Here is a 15400-nt window from a genome sequence, read left to right as displayed (position 1 = left end):
GAACCAGTAAGATGTTACCGTCAGTTCACAGAATCCAAAACACAGACCCATTTATATAGGCAATCAAGGATGGGGGAGGGAATTTGCAAATTGATGCGGAGCTGGCATCTTCGTTTGCATTCCTATGAACAGGATCTTGTGCCTCTGCTGCAGCCCTCCATAAGTTAACATCTATCTCTACAGGGATGCAACATCATCAATGACAATAAAAGGCGCAGATCCCCATAGAATCAGACAACTCAGGAAGGGTCCTCTAGTCTAGACAACAGTCTAGACAACCCCTGACATTCCATTGAAAGGATGCCCAAGGACCTTTGCCCATTTCAAAGTCTTTCACAATTTTTCTTGACAAGACCTCAGAAGAGTACAGGAAAGAGAGGTGGGAGCTGGTTAATTTTCACAAGACTCCAAACTGGTCTCTGTTTAAGGGTGGAAAATGATTCTGGCCCCGAGGCTCAGGCCCAGGGCAGAGGGGGGATGAGAAGAATGGTTGCCTGGCCCTGAGAAAAGCTGTGGGTGATGGGGCAGGGGACTGTTGGCCAACACTCCATAAACCTTCATTCCCTTCCTCCTGCCATCAACCTCAAACCTTGGAGACACAGGGAAGGTCAGGGCAAGGGTGGGGCAAATCCACCCCACATGAGGCCAGACCAGTGGAAGTAGTACTGGGCATGAAGGTGGCCATGGGCCTCCTCCGAGTCAGTCCCACTAATGTCCCTGCCATTTGGCTCTTCTCCTAGATGACAGCTTTCAGGACCACCTCACCAGGCTTTCGGGGCTCCTGGGGTCTGTAGCAGTCGCTACACTGCTCAGACCTCGCACTGATCCTGTTGCCCACTCCCAGACCTCACCCAAGTTCCCCCTGTCTCTTCCCAGATGTGGCCTTCCTGGACCTCTCTGTCATTATGCAGAGAACGACCAGGGACATGTCCAAGATGCACCTTCTAATGAGATATGTGAGCTTGGGAGCATGAAGCCACCAGCGAAAGTTCCCTGGAGGCCACTGGGTGAGATGCTTGGCAGATGCTGGGGTGACGGTTGAGGAGGGGATGAGGGAGGGTGGTATTTGCGAAGAAGATGTGATCCCTGCTCTCAGAGAATCTCTAATCTAGCTTGGGAGGCCAAGTACCAAAGAAGCCCCAACATCTGGTAGCCAGGGGCAGTGTGTGTGGAGAGAGGGATGTTGGGGGCAGGGAGGGAGGCTAGGGAAGCTCTGACCACAGAACCATCCCTAGAGCAGGACAAGGAGACCATCCATCACCAGCAAAGTTCCTACAGAATCCCTCATCCCCATGAAAGAAAGGCAGCTACCTTGCTTACCTGTACCCGGAATGGGTGTCTTCACAGCCATATACATAGGGCCTCATCCCCATCCCCCATTTCTTCTTTCCCACCCTTCCAGAAGAGAGAACTGTTTGGCCTCAAGATAGAAACACCAGGTGGGTAATCAAATGATTAAAAGCGTTTCTAGGATGCAGAGGTAGGGCAGGTGATGAAAGCTGTTCCAACAAACTCAGGGCCTTGAGGCAGGGCTTTGAACCAGGTGGAAGATACCCAGGTTTAGTTCTTCTGGCTACTCAGGTAGCAGTGTGATTCAGAGCCAATAATTTCTCAGCTCATCTATCACCAAGGGGGTTGGACCCCCTAATTGATTGATTGATAATTAAATATTTTTATTGTGGCAAAATATTCATACTATAAAAACTTCCATTTTAACCTTTTTTTTGCGGTACGCGGGCCTCTCACTGTTGTGGCCTCTCCCGTTGCGGAGCACAGGCTCCAGACAAGCAGGCTCAGCGGCCATGGCTCACGGGCCCAGTCGCTCCGCGGCATGTGGGATCTTCCCGGACTGGGGCACAAACCCGTGTCCCCTGCATCGGCAGGCAGACTCTCAACCACTGCGCCACCAGGGAAGCCCAATTTTAACCATTTTTAAGTGTACAGTTCAGTAGCATTAAGTACTTCTACATTGCTGTGCAACCATCACCACAATCCATCTCTAGAATTTTTTCATCGTCCCAAACTGAAATTCCATAACCATATAAACAGTAACTCCCTGTTACTCCCCTCCCCCGACTCCCTAATAACCACTTCTCTACTCTGTCACTACATATTTGACTACTCTGGGGACTTCCTCTAAGTGAAACCATACAATATTTGTCCTTTTGTGTCTGGCTTATTTCACACAACATAATGTTTTCAAGGTTCATCCATGTTGTAGCATGTGTCAGCATTTCATTCCTTTATAAGGCTGAATACAATTCCATTGTATGTATATACCACATCTTCTTTATCCATTCATCTATAAGTGGACACTTGGGTTGCTTCCAAATTCTGGCTATTGTGAATAATGCTACTATGAACATGGGTGTACAAATATCTCTTCCAGTTCCTGCTCTCGATTTTTATATATATATATATATATGTATACCCCAAAGTGGAATTGCTGGTTGATAATTCTATGTTTGATTTTTTTGAGGACCCACCGTAGTGTTTTCCATAGTGGCTGCTCCATTGCTACATTCCCAAAGGTTCCAATTTTTCCACATCTTCACCAAAACTTGTTTTCTGTTTTTTTCTGACAATAGCCATCCTAAAGGGTGTGAAGTAGTATCTCATTGTAGTTTTGATTTGCATTTCCCTAATGATTAGTGATGTTAAATATCTTTTCATGTGCTTATTGGCCATCTGTATATCTTCTTTGGAGAAATATCTATTCTGGTCCTTTGCCCATTTTTGCTTTGGGCTGTTTTGGTTTTGGTTATTACGGTTTAGGAGTTCTTTCTATATTCTGGATATTAATAACTTATTAAATATATGATGTGCAAATGTTTTCTCCCATTCTGTGGGTTGCTTTTTAGTACTCTGTTGATGGTTTCCTTTGGTCCACAAAAGTTTTTAATTTTGATGAAGTCCAAATTGTCTATTTTTTATTTTGTTGCCTATGTCTTTGCTGTCCTATTCAAGAAATCATTGCCAAATCCAGTCTTAAAGCTTTTCACTTGTGTTTTCTTCTAAGAGTTTTATAGTTCTAGCTCTTATGTTTACATTTAATCCATTTTGAGTTAATTTCATTTATGGTCTTAGATAAAGGCCCAACTTCATTCTTTTGCATGTGGAATCCAGTTTCCCCAGCACCATTTGCTCAATCCCTGATGTCTAAGATCCTGTATCAGTTAGGAATTTTGTTTAGCTTCAAGAAATAGAAACTGCAGTAGCTTAAACACAGACATTTTTATTATTTCACATAGAAGAAGTCCATGGGTAGGCTGTGCTCAGCTACTAAGAAAGTTCCATGGGGATCTAGGCTTCTTCTATCTTTCTATTCCACCATGCATGACTCCCATTCTAGGTCCACTATGGCTGCTGGAACTCCAGCCAATATCTGTGAGTTCCAGGCAGCAGGAAGGAGGAAGAGGGAGGGATAAAAGAGTACCACTTCCTTTAAGGAGCCTAAGTCCTGAACAATTCCTTAAAATCTCATTGGCCAGGTCTTTTTTTTTTCCCCCCAAAAGAGCAAAGTTTATTTCTCTGGTCACATTCCTTATAATGATGTACATTGCTACAAACTTCATTTCTTTGTTCTTTCTGTCTGTGTTCATTATAACAATGTGCCTATATTGCTTATTATGTGTCAGGCATTCATCTTGACATTTATAAATATTCTGCTTAATTGTCATAATAATTCTATAAGGGTAGGTACTATTATTTTTCTCACTGTGTCATTGGCCAGATCTTAATCACGCAGCTGCAAAGGAGTCTGGGAAATACAGACTTTTCTCTGGGTACAGTGCCATCTCAAATAAAATCAGGACACTCTTACCAAGGAAAAAAGGGAGAAGGAATGCTGGCTTAAATATTTAGAAGCCTCCGCTTTGGGCACCTCATCCATCTGTAATTCTGTGGCAATTTGTCTCTTGGAGAAGGAAATGAGAAAACGGTTGCAAAGTGCTCAACAAAATGCTTTGCTCAGGCTGTGTACTCAAAACAGGCTAGCTGGGGCTTCCCTGATGGTGCAGTGGTTAAGAATCCACCTGCCAATGCAGGGGACACAGGTTCGATCCCTGGTCGGGGGAGATCCCACATGCTGCAGAGCAACTAAGCCCGTGCTCCACAACCACTGAGCCTGTGCTCTAGAGCCCACGAGCCACAACTACTGAGCCCGCGAGCCACAACCACTGAAGCCCGCGTGCCTAGAGCCCATGCTCTGCACCAAGAGAAGCCACCGCAGTGAGAAGCCCACGCACCGCAACGAAGAGTAGCCCCCGCTCGCCGCAACTAGAGAAAGCCCGCGTGCAGCAACAAAGACCCGACGCAGACAAAAATAAATAAGTAAATTTATTTTTTTTAAATGCTAACTATTATTTTCTTTTATTATTCTCTGATCTCACGCCTTTCCAATATCTGTGCAGGACAGTTCTCTGCTTTGGAGGTGAAAACTGCCCCCCAGGTATCTTCCACACCAATGCCTTGAATATACCATTAGTGCTCTAAGTCTCTGTTTCTCTATTTAGGCCTTATTTTCAATCGAAAGGGGGTGAAGTAGGAGGGGCACAGGCAGCCTAAGGAATGACACACTCAGCCACTCTCAGCCTCTGTCTGTCTGATGCTTTTTTGCCAGGCTGCTGGCTGGGATCTGGGCTCCAGGGGAATTTGAGTCAGGAGGGGAGGGTCGTACACAGCCCAGAGGATACCAGATGAGGGTGACACTGTGGTGAGGATGAAAAGTGTAGGAAAGGGGCTGGATGGCTGCCTTATGTATGTGCAGAGGTGAGGGCATTTAAAGGTGGTGGAGGACGTGCTTTGCCCCTCTCTGCTGCTCCTGGGCTTATGTGGACACACCGTCAGGCACAGCCCGGTTAATCCCAGTGAAACAGGGCAGGATGGGAAGGCCTGGAATCTGAACCAAAACCACCCTTCAGGTGTGTGGAGGTGCTGCAGAACCCAGAGAGAGTGCCAGAAGATGTAGCCAAGCCCAGACAGGGGTCGGCAGTATGGTTACAGAGACCTGAGTTCATTCAGGCCGTCTCCAGAGTGATTGGTCAGAGAGAGGAGGCCGCAGACAGCGCCATGCTGGGCTGCAAAAGTCCTTCCTGGGAAGACTGTTCGGACCCCTATCCTTGGGGCAAGGTGTCAGCAGGTACACACCGCCAGGGAGAGGAGTGCAGCTGGAGCTGGCCACGTCAGAAACCGGGCCACACGGGGCCCATTTAGTAGCAGAAGAGGAGAACAAAGTCAACTCCAGGAGCTGTGATATTCAGATCACTGAATCACAGTATGGCCAGACTCCCACCAGTCAGGGCAGACACAGGCCTCAGAACTGGGGCAGGGTCCTGGAAGCCTCCTACTGGGCCAAGGGCCAACCCTTTATCTTGTGGATCATGGGAAGGTCCCGGGGGCTGTGGCACAGGGGCTGGGGGGCTGGGTTGGCAGAGGGCACTCAGGGGATGTGTGGCTGCAGTTCGTTACTCATTGATATTAACATATTTCAGTAGTTTAACCACTGGTACAACTGAAACCATTTATTAATCAGCCTTGACCCCAAGGGGACAATAAGTCTTAACTTTCCTACAGTCTAGGGTCAGCGGGATGGAGTTGTTCAGAGCTGAAAGGACAGTGGGCTCCTTACACACACTCAGGCACGCACTCACCCCATTTTATTGGACCCCTCAGTGTAGGGGTCCTGGGTGGACCTTTGGATTTCTGTCTTGGCTGAATCAGCACTCTGACTGGGGCCCAGGGACAGGTGTGCAGGTACCTGGGGCTGGTATTTGCTGGAGATAGGTGAACCAGAGGCAAGCAAAGGTCAGATCCTGAGGTAAGGTCAGCCTGCCGGGTCAGCTTCCGGGGAGAAGACAGAGAACACGAACAGGAACTGGGACAGAGCCAACAGCAGGGGACAGGCACCAGGGCCCGGGGACCTCCTGGTGGTGTGCAGGGGGCGACGCCTATGGCCACGTCTGGGGTGAGGGAGCTGTTTAAGCCTGACCTCTTGCTGGTGCTGCCAGACCCCAGGGGAGAGCTAGGAAGAGGCCACAAGAGTCCGCGCTGGCCAAGTCAAAGGCAACCTGTTCCGCTCAGTGGTGAGCAAACACGGCACTCCCCAGTTAGAAGCATAAATAACTGTCAGACAGGGTCAATGGCAGCATGTTCTAGATGGATGATTGGGTGACCGTCAGGAATAACTTCAGGAAGACTTAGATTCAAGGGGACATGGTGGAAAGAGAATCTACATGGGACACAGGGGCTCCAGTTTCCTCTCTAAGCTCTGCCATTAACAGGCTGTGTGACCTCAGGTGAGTCACTGCCCAGCTCGGGGCCACATTTCCTCTACCCGCAAAATGAGGGCTCTGGCTTTGACCTCACAAGGATCTCAGGGGGGAGAGATCATGACCAGAGGAAGAGCCAACCCTGAGTGAGTTGAGGACCAGCCAGGGACTGCTCAGAGTATATCACAGTGGGATTTAGCTTCGACATCTGGGAAGACTCCTGAAATTCCCAATCCAGAAAATGCAGGGGGGCAAATGTTGTTCGAAACTTGGCCTGCTTCCAGTGATGCTCAGATCTGACACACATCAAGTCCAGAAGCAAGAGGCAGGGCTTTCCTGGTGGCGCAGTGGTTGAGAGTCCGCCTGCCGATGCAGGGGACGCGGGTTCGTGCCCCGGTCCGGGAAGATCCCACATGCCGCGGAGCGGCTGGGCCCGTGAGCCATGACCGCTGAGCCTGCGCGTCCGGAGCCTGTGCTCCGCAACGGGAGAGGCCACAACAGTGAGAGGCCTGCGTACCGCAAAAAAACAAACAAACAAACAAAAAACACTAAAACAGAAGCAAGAGGCAGAATTATCTTGAAACTAAAGAAGCTTCAGCCTCCTCCACTTGCAAGGGCCCCTTTCAAGATCTTGGAGAGGCCTAGGCCATATGTTCACATTTTTTCCCTTACGGAGCGTATCCCCAAATTGTATAAGGTTTAAGCCCCACAAACCTGGCCCCAGACCTGTCAGTTGCCCTGGGATTTGGAACCATTATTATAGCAGGTGGAGCACACCGACGAGCACCCATCCTAATCAGATGGGCAAGGCTCAGCAGCAGACAGCAGGCGGCCACACCCGTGGTGGCCTGACATGACTTATTCACCTGTGTCTGACAAAGAAAACAAACCATACACACCTATCCCACTTTCACCTTCATTATCACATTCAATCTCCCCCACAAGCCTGACCAGTCTTATCACCTGTGATTTAGATGATGAAACTGAGGCTCAGAGAAGCTAAGTTTGCAAGGCTGGCAGGAGACAGAAGCAGGATGCAAACCCAGGACTTTCTTAGGACCAGTCCAGGGCTCTTCAGTTTTCCGATTCAGGACCAGACACAGTCATCCTAAAGCATAGCATAAAGACATTCACCCCAGATCTGCCTGGAGAGGCTGCCAGTGGCACAAACATCTCCACCTTGGTTCTGGGGACAAAGGAGGCACACGTGGGGATAAAGCACATAACATGACTTAGAATCATAGGACCATAACCATTCAAGAACTTTGGGAAGGAGAGGGTTTTTCGATTTTCCCCTTATTTTCTTCCTGAACTTTGCATTCCTACTCAAAACACAAGTCATTTGGATCAGCTATATTTATACTAAATATAAACACAAATGTTCAACCATGGCAGTAATTCAGTTGGCAATAATTTCTCTACAATATCAAGCCTGCAAACAACTAGAGTTTTAGGGGCCCAACATAAACACACACACACACAAGCACACACATGCCTCCCTGTGACAACTCTAGTCTCTCAAAGCCACACACCACATCAATAAAAGACAAAAACCACATGATCATCTCAATAGATGCAGAAAAAGCATTTGATAAAATTCAACATCCATCATGATAAAAACCCTTACAAAAGTGGATATAAAGGGAACATATCTCAACATAATGAAAGCTATTTATGACAAACCCACAGTCAATATAATACCCAACAGTGAAAAGCTGAAAGCCTTCCCACTAAAGTCTGGAACAAGATAAGGATGCCCACTCTCACCACTTATATTCAACATAGTATTGGAAGACATAGCCACAGCAATCAGACAAGAAAAAGAAATAAAAGATATTCAAATTGGTACGGAAGAGGTAAAATTGTCATTATACGCAGATGACATGATACTATATATAGAAAACCCTAAAGACTCCACACCAAAACTACTAGAACTGATAGATGAATTCAGCAAGGGAGCAGGACAAGATTAACATACAGAACTCAGTTGCATTTCTTTACACTAACAATGAAATATCAGAAAGGGAATGTAAATGAACAATCCCTTTTAAAATCACATTAAAAAAAGGAAAATACTTATGAATAAATCTCACCAAGAAGGCGAAAGACTTTTATCCTGAGAACTACAAAACGTTAGTAAAGGAAACTGAAGATGATTCAAAGAAATGGAAAGATATCTCCTCCTCAAACCATGACTTTGTGGGAGAGGGAAGTCCAGCCTCCACCCCACATGTGAGCCAGATCTTTAGACTTGGTTTGGTCTAGTGCAACATCCCCACCCAGGAAACCTCACGACAAAACCCACCAACCAAAACAGCTGGCAAGGAAAACAGCTGCAGAGTGAGCTGCCCAGATCCCTCCAGTTGCTTTATTCTAATGAGGCCACCTGGGACCCCAGCCTAAATCGGGCCCAGTCTCAGGGGCACTTGAGAAACTATGCATGTGACCCCTCTAGGGCAGGATTCCAAACCTAGGGAGCTTGCCGAGGAGCAGTATGTAGGAACCGTGCTGACCTTTTTGACCTCACCCCAGAAGGTGGTGTCTACATTCTCAACCCAGAGCACCCCAGCAGACTGGGATTCATTGGAAGGCAGGTTTGAATGTTCCTACAACTTTCTGGCTTTAAAAAGGGAACCCCTCTCCATTCTCCTGTAATTTGGCAAAATGGGATCTCTTCCAGCCCCTTTATATATTCCAATCCAGTTCTTTCCTTTTTTCTGTTGGGTGAGTCTAAACCCTTCCTACACTGTCCTCAGTGGATTTTCCTCCCTCTGTCTAATCCCTGCTCATTCCTCTGGCTCTTCTGCCAACAGGTGCAATCTGCTCTTTTGAGGTGTCACAGTCAGGATTTAGGGTTTGTGTTGAGAGACATAGAGGGAAATTCCCAGCTAATTCCATTGAAATGGCCCTTTATCTTATGGCTTATGTAGCAGTCAGCCTCCAAGGTGGCCATACAATGGCTCTGCCCCTGACATTCACACCCTTGTATAGTCCCTTCCCACCATGGGCTGACCTGTGTGATCAATAGGGCATTGTGGACATGATGGAATGTAACTTCAGAAGCTAGGTCATAAAAGACGTTGCAGCCTTCACCTAGAATAACTACTAGAATAATTTGGCAGAGTTCCAAACAGTTCTCTGTCCTCTGTCCTCTGGGATCGCTTGCTCTGGCAGAAGCCAGCTGCTGTGTTGTGAGGACACTCAAGCTGCCCTATGGAGAAGTCCATGTGGTAATGAATTGAGGCTTTCTGCTAACAGCCAGCATGAACTTGCCACCCATGTGAGAGAGCCAACATGGAAGTGGATCCTCTAGCCCCCGTCATGGCTTCAGATGACTGCAGCCCTGACTGACATCTTGATCCTGCAACCTTATGAGAGACCCAGAGACGGAACTACCCAGCTACGCTACTCCCAAATTCCTGGCCAACAGAAAATGTGAGATAATAAGTGTTTACTGTTTTATTATTATTATTATTATTATTAGTGTTTACTGTGTTAAATCAGTAAGTTTGGGGGTAATCTGTTACACAACATTAGATAACTAATACAGTTAATAATATTATACACCAAAGCAAAAGGGGACAGAGGACTGCTTGGAACTCTGCCAAATTAAGCTCGTTCTGGTGGGATGCCCAGGCCTCCGTGGTCCCAGTGATGGGCACGTGATCCCTGCTTGGCACATCGTACTCTGTCTCCTTGGCTCCTTTCTAACTGAAGCTTCTGGAGGTCTAAGTTGAACTTCTTCTTTCTCTTGCAAATGAAAGAGTCCTGAGATAAGAGGATCTCACATGGAGAAAAGCGGCACAAAGTAGAAAGATGAGAACTTTCAAGGGCTCTGTGCTTCAGCTCAATCAAAGAGTAACAAGGAAAAAGTTCCTAGTAACTGGAATGTGCATTTCCTTAACTATTTTTGGTATGAATTCCTATGCCTTACTCTTTTGAAGGGAGAGGGTGACACTATTTTCTTCCACCTATTTAATTAAATGGATCAAACTCAGTATTGGATTTTATGGAGCTGCATTTTTTTCTCCTACAATTAAGGAAAAGAGGAAAAAGTTTGTCTCCATGTTCTGCGTATGGAAATAGATAGCTAAGGGGGGAGGGGGCGCAAGAGCTGGAGAAAGTATTGTCCCTCTCTTTTAATAACTTACATCTAAATAGACAATCACCTCTACTGGGAAGAAATGCTACAATTGCTAGGGCACAAGGCACATGCCGTCACAGCTTCTGAAGTCAGCTGGCCAGAACTTCCAATCTGAGTCTGAAATAAACTCTGGCTGTAAACTTCTAGGGGAGGAACGCTGTAAAACCCACGTTTGCCAGCAACTTCTTAAATCAGTTGCCATTGCCCTGTTATTGAATGTTGAAAACCATGGTAGCATTCGAATATTTAGAAAACTGCAGCAGGAAACTCATGGTACTAGTGAATGGTTTTGATTTTTTTTTTTACAGTATTTCTTTTTCCTTTTTGAAAAAATTGAGATATAATTTACATACTATAAAACTCACCATTTAAAGTATACAATTCAGTGGTTTTTAGTACAGCGTTGTGCAACCATCACCACTATCTAATTCCAGAACATTTTCATCACCCCCCAAAAAGCCCAGTAGCTCAAACTATTAGGTATAAAATAAGCTAGGATATATTGTACAACACAGGGAATATAGCCAATATTTTATAATAACTATAAATGAAGTATAACCTTTTAAAAATTGTGTATCACTATATTGTACACCTGTAACTTATATAATATTGTAATCAACTATACTTCAATTAAAAAAGAAGACAAATATAGTTATCTTACCTTTAACGTCCCATTTGTCCTAAATATTGGACTAAACCCAAAGAAGAGGTAGAAAACATCAAACAGCATTACTGATGGCGATATCCAACTGTTGGAAGAACGCATTCACAATTATGTTGTGTTTCCATGCTTTTTTGGATGTGAATTAATTTATACCAATGTACGTATGTAAAAGCTGACCAGTCACCATAAATTATTTGTTGTTTAGTACAAAATTACGTTCAGTTAAACATGCACGGTGTCACTGAAAGTTGTATTAGCACCATGAAAACAAGTATACTATTTCGTAGCCTACTTCCAATGAATTTCATTTCCAGCTTCATGCATCTGATCTCTCCTTAGGCACTGCATTTTCTGGGATTTTTGTTGAGCTGTCACATATATTTCAGAGATGGCATGGTTGCTAATGTTAAAATACATTTTAAACTTGGGGCTCTTGGACTGAAAATCAAATCCATTTTTTATTTTATTTGAAACCATTGGACATTCATTGCAGTGATATATTTTTATGTTTCAGCCAATTCTCCAGTGTTCAGGGCTGATTATATTGTTGGAGGTTCATCTAAGACACCTAGTTCTTTCTACTGCTGTCTACTTTGGACCATATTGCTAACGATAAACTGCTGTGAACGTGTCTGTCAGAGACTGTGCAGGCTAAGAGAGAGAAGAGGAAAGAAATCAGTCCCATTTACAATTAATCAGCAGCTCCAAGGGGAGAAGGTATTAAAAGTACTATTATAGGGCTTCCCTGGTGGTGCAATGGTTGAGAGTCCGCCTGCCGATGCAGGGGACACGGGTTCGTGCCCTGGTCTGGGAAGATCCCACATGCCGCGGAGCGGCTGGGCCCGTGGGCCATGGCCGCTGAGCCTGCGCGTCCGGAGCCTGTGCTCCGCAACGGGAGAGGTCACAACAGTGAGAGGCCCGCGTACCGCAAAAAAAAAAAAAGAAAGTACTATAATTTGTCATGTATTTAAATTATTCTGGCCTTCTATTACCCTGGTAATTGTGAAATGACAACGACACACTTGCATACTTTCCCAACTGCAATGATAACAATAAAAAATTCTTTTATGTCAAGAAAACAAAACCAAAAACCTGTACCTGCTAGAAGTCACTTCCATCCCTCCCTCCCTCCCCTCAGCCCCTGGCAACTGTTAATCTACCTTCTGTCTCTACAGATTTTTCTATTCTGGACATTTCATATAAATGGAATCATACAATACGTGGTGTTTTCTGACTGGCTCCTTTCATATAACATGTTTTCAAGGTCCATCCATGTTGTAGGAGGGATTAGTACTTCGTTTCTTTTTGTTGCTGAACAAGATTTCCGTTACATGGATGTACTACATTGTGTTATCCCTTCATCAGCTGATGGACACTTGGGTTGTTTGCAGTGAACAGTTGAGGGAAGCCTGATCTACATTGAGTTCAAAATGATTATAAATGCTATTTCCTGTCCCCTCTCTCCTTGCCATAGAACTCCCCCAGGAAGTGGTATACTCTGTTGCTGCAGTGCAGTGTTCAACACGTATATTGTGTTCTGTAAGCATGAAATCAGCTACATAGCTCTGCATTGATCACAGGAAGCCCCACGTCATGAAATTCCCCCACTGGGCATTTTTCTTGGTGTTCAGCCAGTGTAGCTATTATTGCAAGCCTACCCCAGTGAGCTTGTGAGAATTCCCTCCTAGCCCTGGGTCCTGCAGAGAAAGCCCTTGGCAACCTCCCGTTTCCAAACTTATTGATAGCAGATGTTTTGAACCCAGTTTTGAAAGCAGAAATGATTGCCCTGCCCCAGCATAGAGATGAAGTAGATGACCATCCTTGATTGGCTACATGTGGAGAGGAAGCAGAGTTGTGCGTGAGAAGGAGAGCAAAGATGATGACCAGGAAGGAGTTCTTTTAAGAAGCCACATTACTCATTCAGGCTGTAAGTATTCAGCCCTTCTGTGGTCCTGTCCCTGCACGAGGCACAGTTGGGGAGAGCACGTATCACTTCCTTTGAAAGACTTTATGACCTGGATAGGGAGGCTATGAAATATCGCAGTAAAAGATGACCAAGGGCTTCCCTGGTGGTGCAGTGGTTGAGAGTCTGCCTGCTAATGCAGGGGACACGGGTTCGAGCCCTGGTCTGGGAGGATCTCACATGCCGCGGAGCAACTAGGCCCGTGAGCCACGGCTGCTGAGCCTGCGCGTCTGGAGCCTGTGCTCCGCAACAACAGAGGCCGCGATAGTGAGAGGCCCGCGCACCGCGATGAGTGGCCGCCGCTTGCCACAACTAGAGAAAGCCCTCGCACAGAAACGAAGACCCAACACGGCCATAAATAAATTAATTAATAAATTAAAAAAAAAAAAGATGACCAAAAAGCCCCAGCTTCTATAATATAGACAGGAAAACTGCTTTGCACACACACAGAAAAGAAGTGACTATTATGCCAGCGAACCAAAAGTCTGAACCTTTGAAAGGGAAGATAACTGCTAATAAGAGAAGTATAAAGAAACTACACCTCTGCTTCATTTACTAGGTGATTATTAAGAAACTAGAAAAAGCTGGGTATGCCATTTATTAAGCTACTACCTCTCAGCTCCCCACCCAGCCTTTATACTCCACCTGTGATGCTGGCTGGGCTGTATACGAGCACTCTTCTTCTTAGCCATCTGCTCCTGATCGCCTCTACTAGTAGCGGGTAATTGCAGGCACCTGCAAGGCTGGAGCAGGGACATGGGATTTGCTCCTTCCTGTTTGCTACCTGTTCCTGACAGCGTCACCCCAGCAATGCATCTTCACCTGGCAGTGGCAGTTCCTTCCAAGGAGCAGCAGAGTCACCTTCATTGCACTCCCCTCAGAGGCACTGGCAGGGTTCGGACTGCAGCCCCTCCTCAGAGGCTAAGTTCCAGCTCTATAGAACCCCTCCTCCATGTTCTACGTTTTAGTAATCCCAACCTCTTTGCTCTGTCCCCTCAGCCCAGCGGTGGCAGGAGCTCCCCACAGTTCTTACATCTGTGATTAGTTGGTATTTTCTTTTTGCCTTGTCAGTTACCTTTTTACAACTAGTCAACAATGATTTATTCTGAACTCTGTTGAAATAAATGGGATGGTTTCCATCTCCCAATGACCTCTGAACCCTGACTGACAGAGTGGAACCAGAGAAGCTGAGACAGATGCTTTTGACCAGGGATGATCATTTGTCTAATCCATATAACCAGTATCAAAAAATTAGAAAGTCCAAATTAATTCGGCTTTCCAAAGAAAACAAAAAAAATAACCCCAAATCTTACCTAAAATGAGATGTACATTTACATTACGCTCCACATTGCGATAAAATCAGGATGAAGCACACAGCTGTTTTTAAACCAAATCAGTCTTATCTGTTCAAGGATTCACCTCTATTAAGAGTATTGGTGGGCTTCCCTGGTGGCGCAGTGGTTGAGAGTCCGCCTGCCGATGCAGGGGACATGGGTTCGTGCCCCGGTCCGGGAGGATCCCACATGCCGCGGAGCGGCTGGCCCCGGGAGCCATGGCCGCTGAGCCTGCGCATCCGGAGCCTGTGCTCCTCCCACGGCAGTGGGAGGCCCATGTACCGCAAAAAGAAAAAAAGAAAAAGAGTATTGGTGAATGTGGATCCAGATATAATTCTGCATTCGTGCATCAAATATTTAAAATACTTCATAGAAGTTTTCCTTAGTACTTTTTAAATGACTGTGTATTGACTATATTTTCTAATTTTCTGTATTAATATTCAAAATGCTTTGGCACTTGAGGCCTTGATCCTAGACAGACTGCCTCTCCCAGGACTAGCTAATTCCTAGAGAGCAAACACCCCCTCCTGCATTCACACCTTTGATATACAAATCAACCAGTCCAGAGCCCACACCCCCAACCATCTCTTTTATTCAATTGTCACACACCTAGTCAATATTCCCCTGGCACTAAGTCACCTCAGGGTTAGATACCAGGCAACTAGGGACCACCTTTACAGCCCAGAGCCCACCAAAGTTGTTTATCTAATACTAAGCTTACTCAAGATACCTACCATGTTTCGCCCATTCCTTCCCATGAAAACCCCAATGAAGGCTCTGGGTCATGCTTCCTCCCTTCTGTCTCCTAATGGAGCCTGGGGCTTCCCCACATGGCCCTGCATGTCATGCCCTGCCTCTAGCTTCTGTGAGTATAAACTTCTACCCATGACAATCATTGCCATGTTTGCCCGTCTTACCATACTTGATTGAAACAAAACCTCAGTGCATTTTTAGAACAGACTGCTAATTATTAGCTTGATACCTATTTGCATTTCTTTTCCTTCTCTTGAGATCCCTATAATGAGT

The sequence above is a fragment of the Monodon monoceros genome, unplaced genomic scaffold (assembly GCF_005190385.1).
Source record: "Monodon monoceros isolate NGI ecotype Baffin Bay Population unplaced genomic scaffold, NGI_Narwhal_1 Super_Scaffold_19, whole genome shotgun sequence".
Taxonomy (NCBI): Eukaryota; Metazoa; Chordata; class Mammalia; order Artiodactyla; family Monodontidae; genus Monodon; species Monodon monoceros.
The sequence above is the reverse complement of the archived record's forward strand: the minus strand, read 5'-3'. Positions refer to the sequence as shown.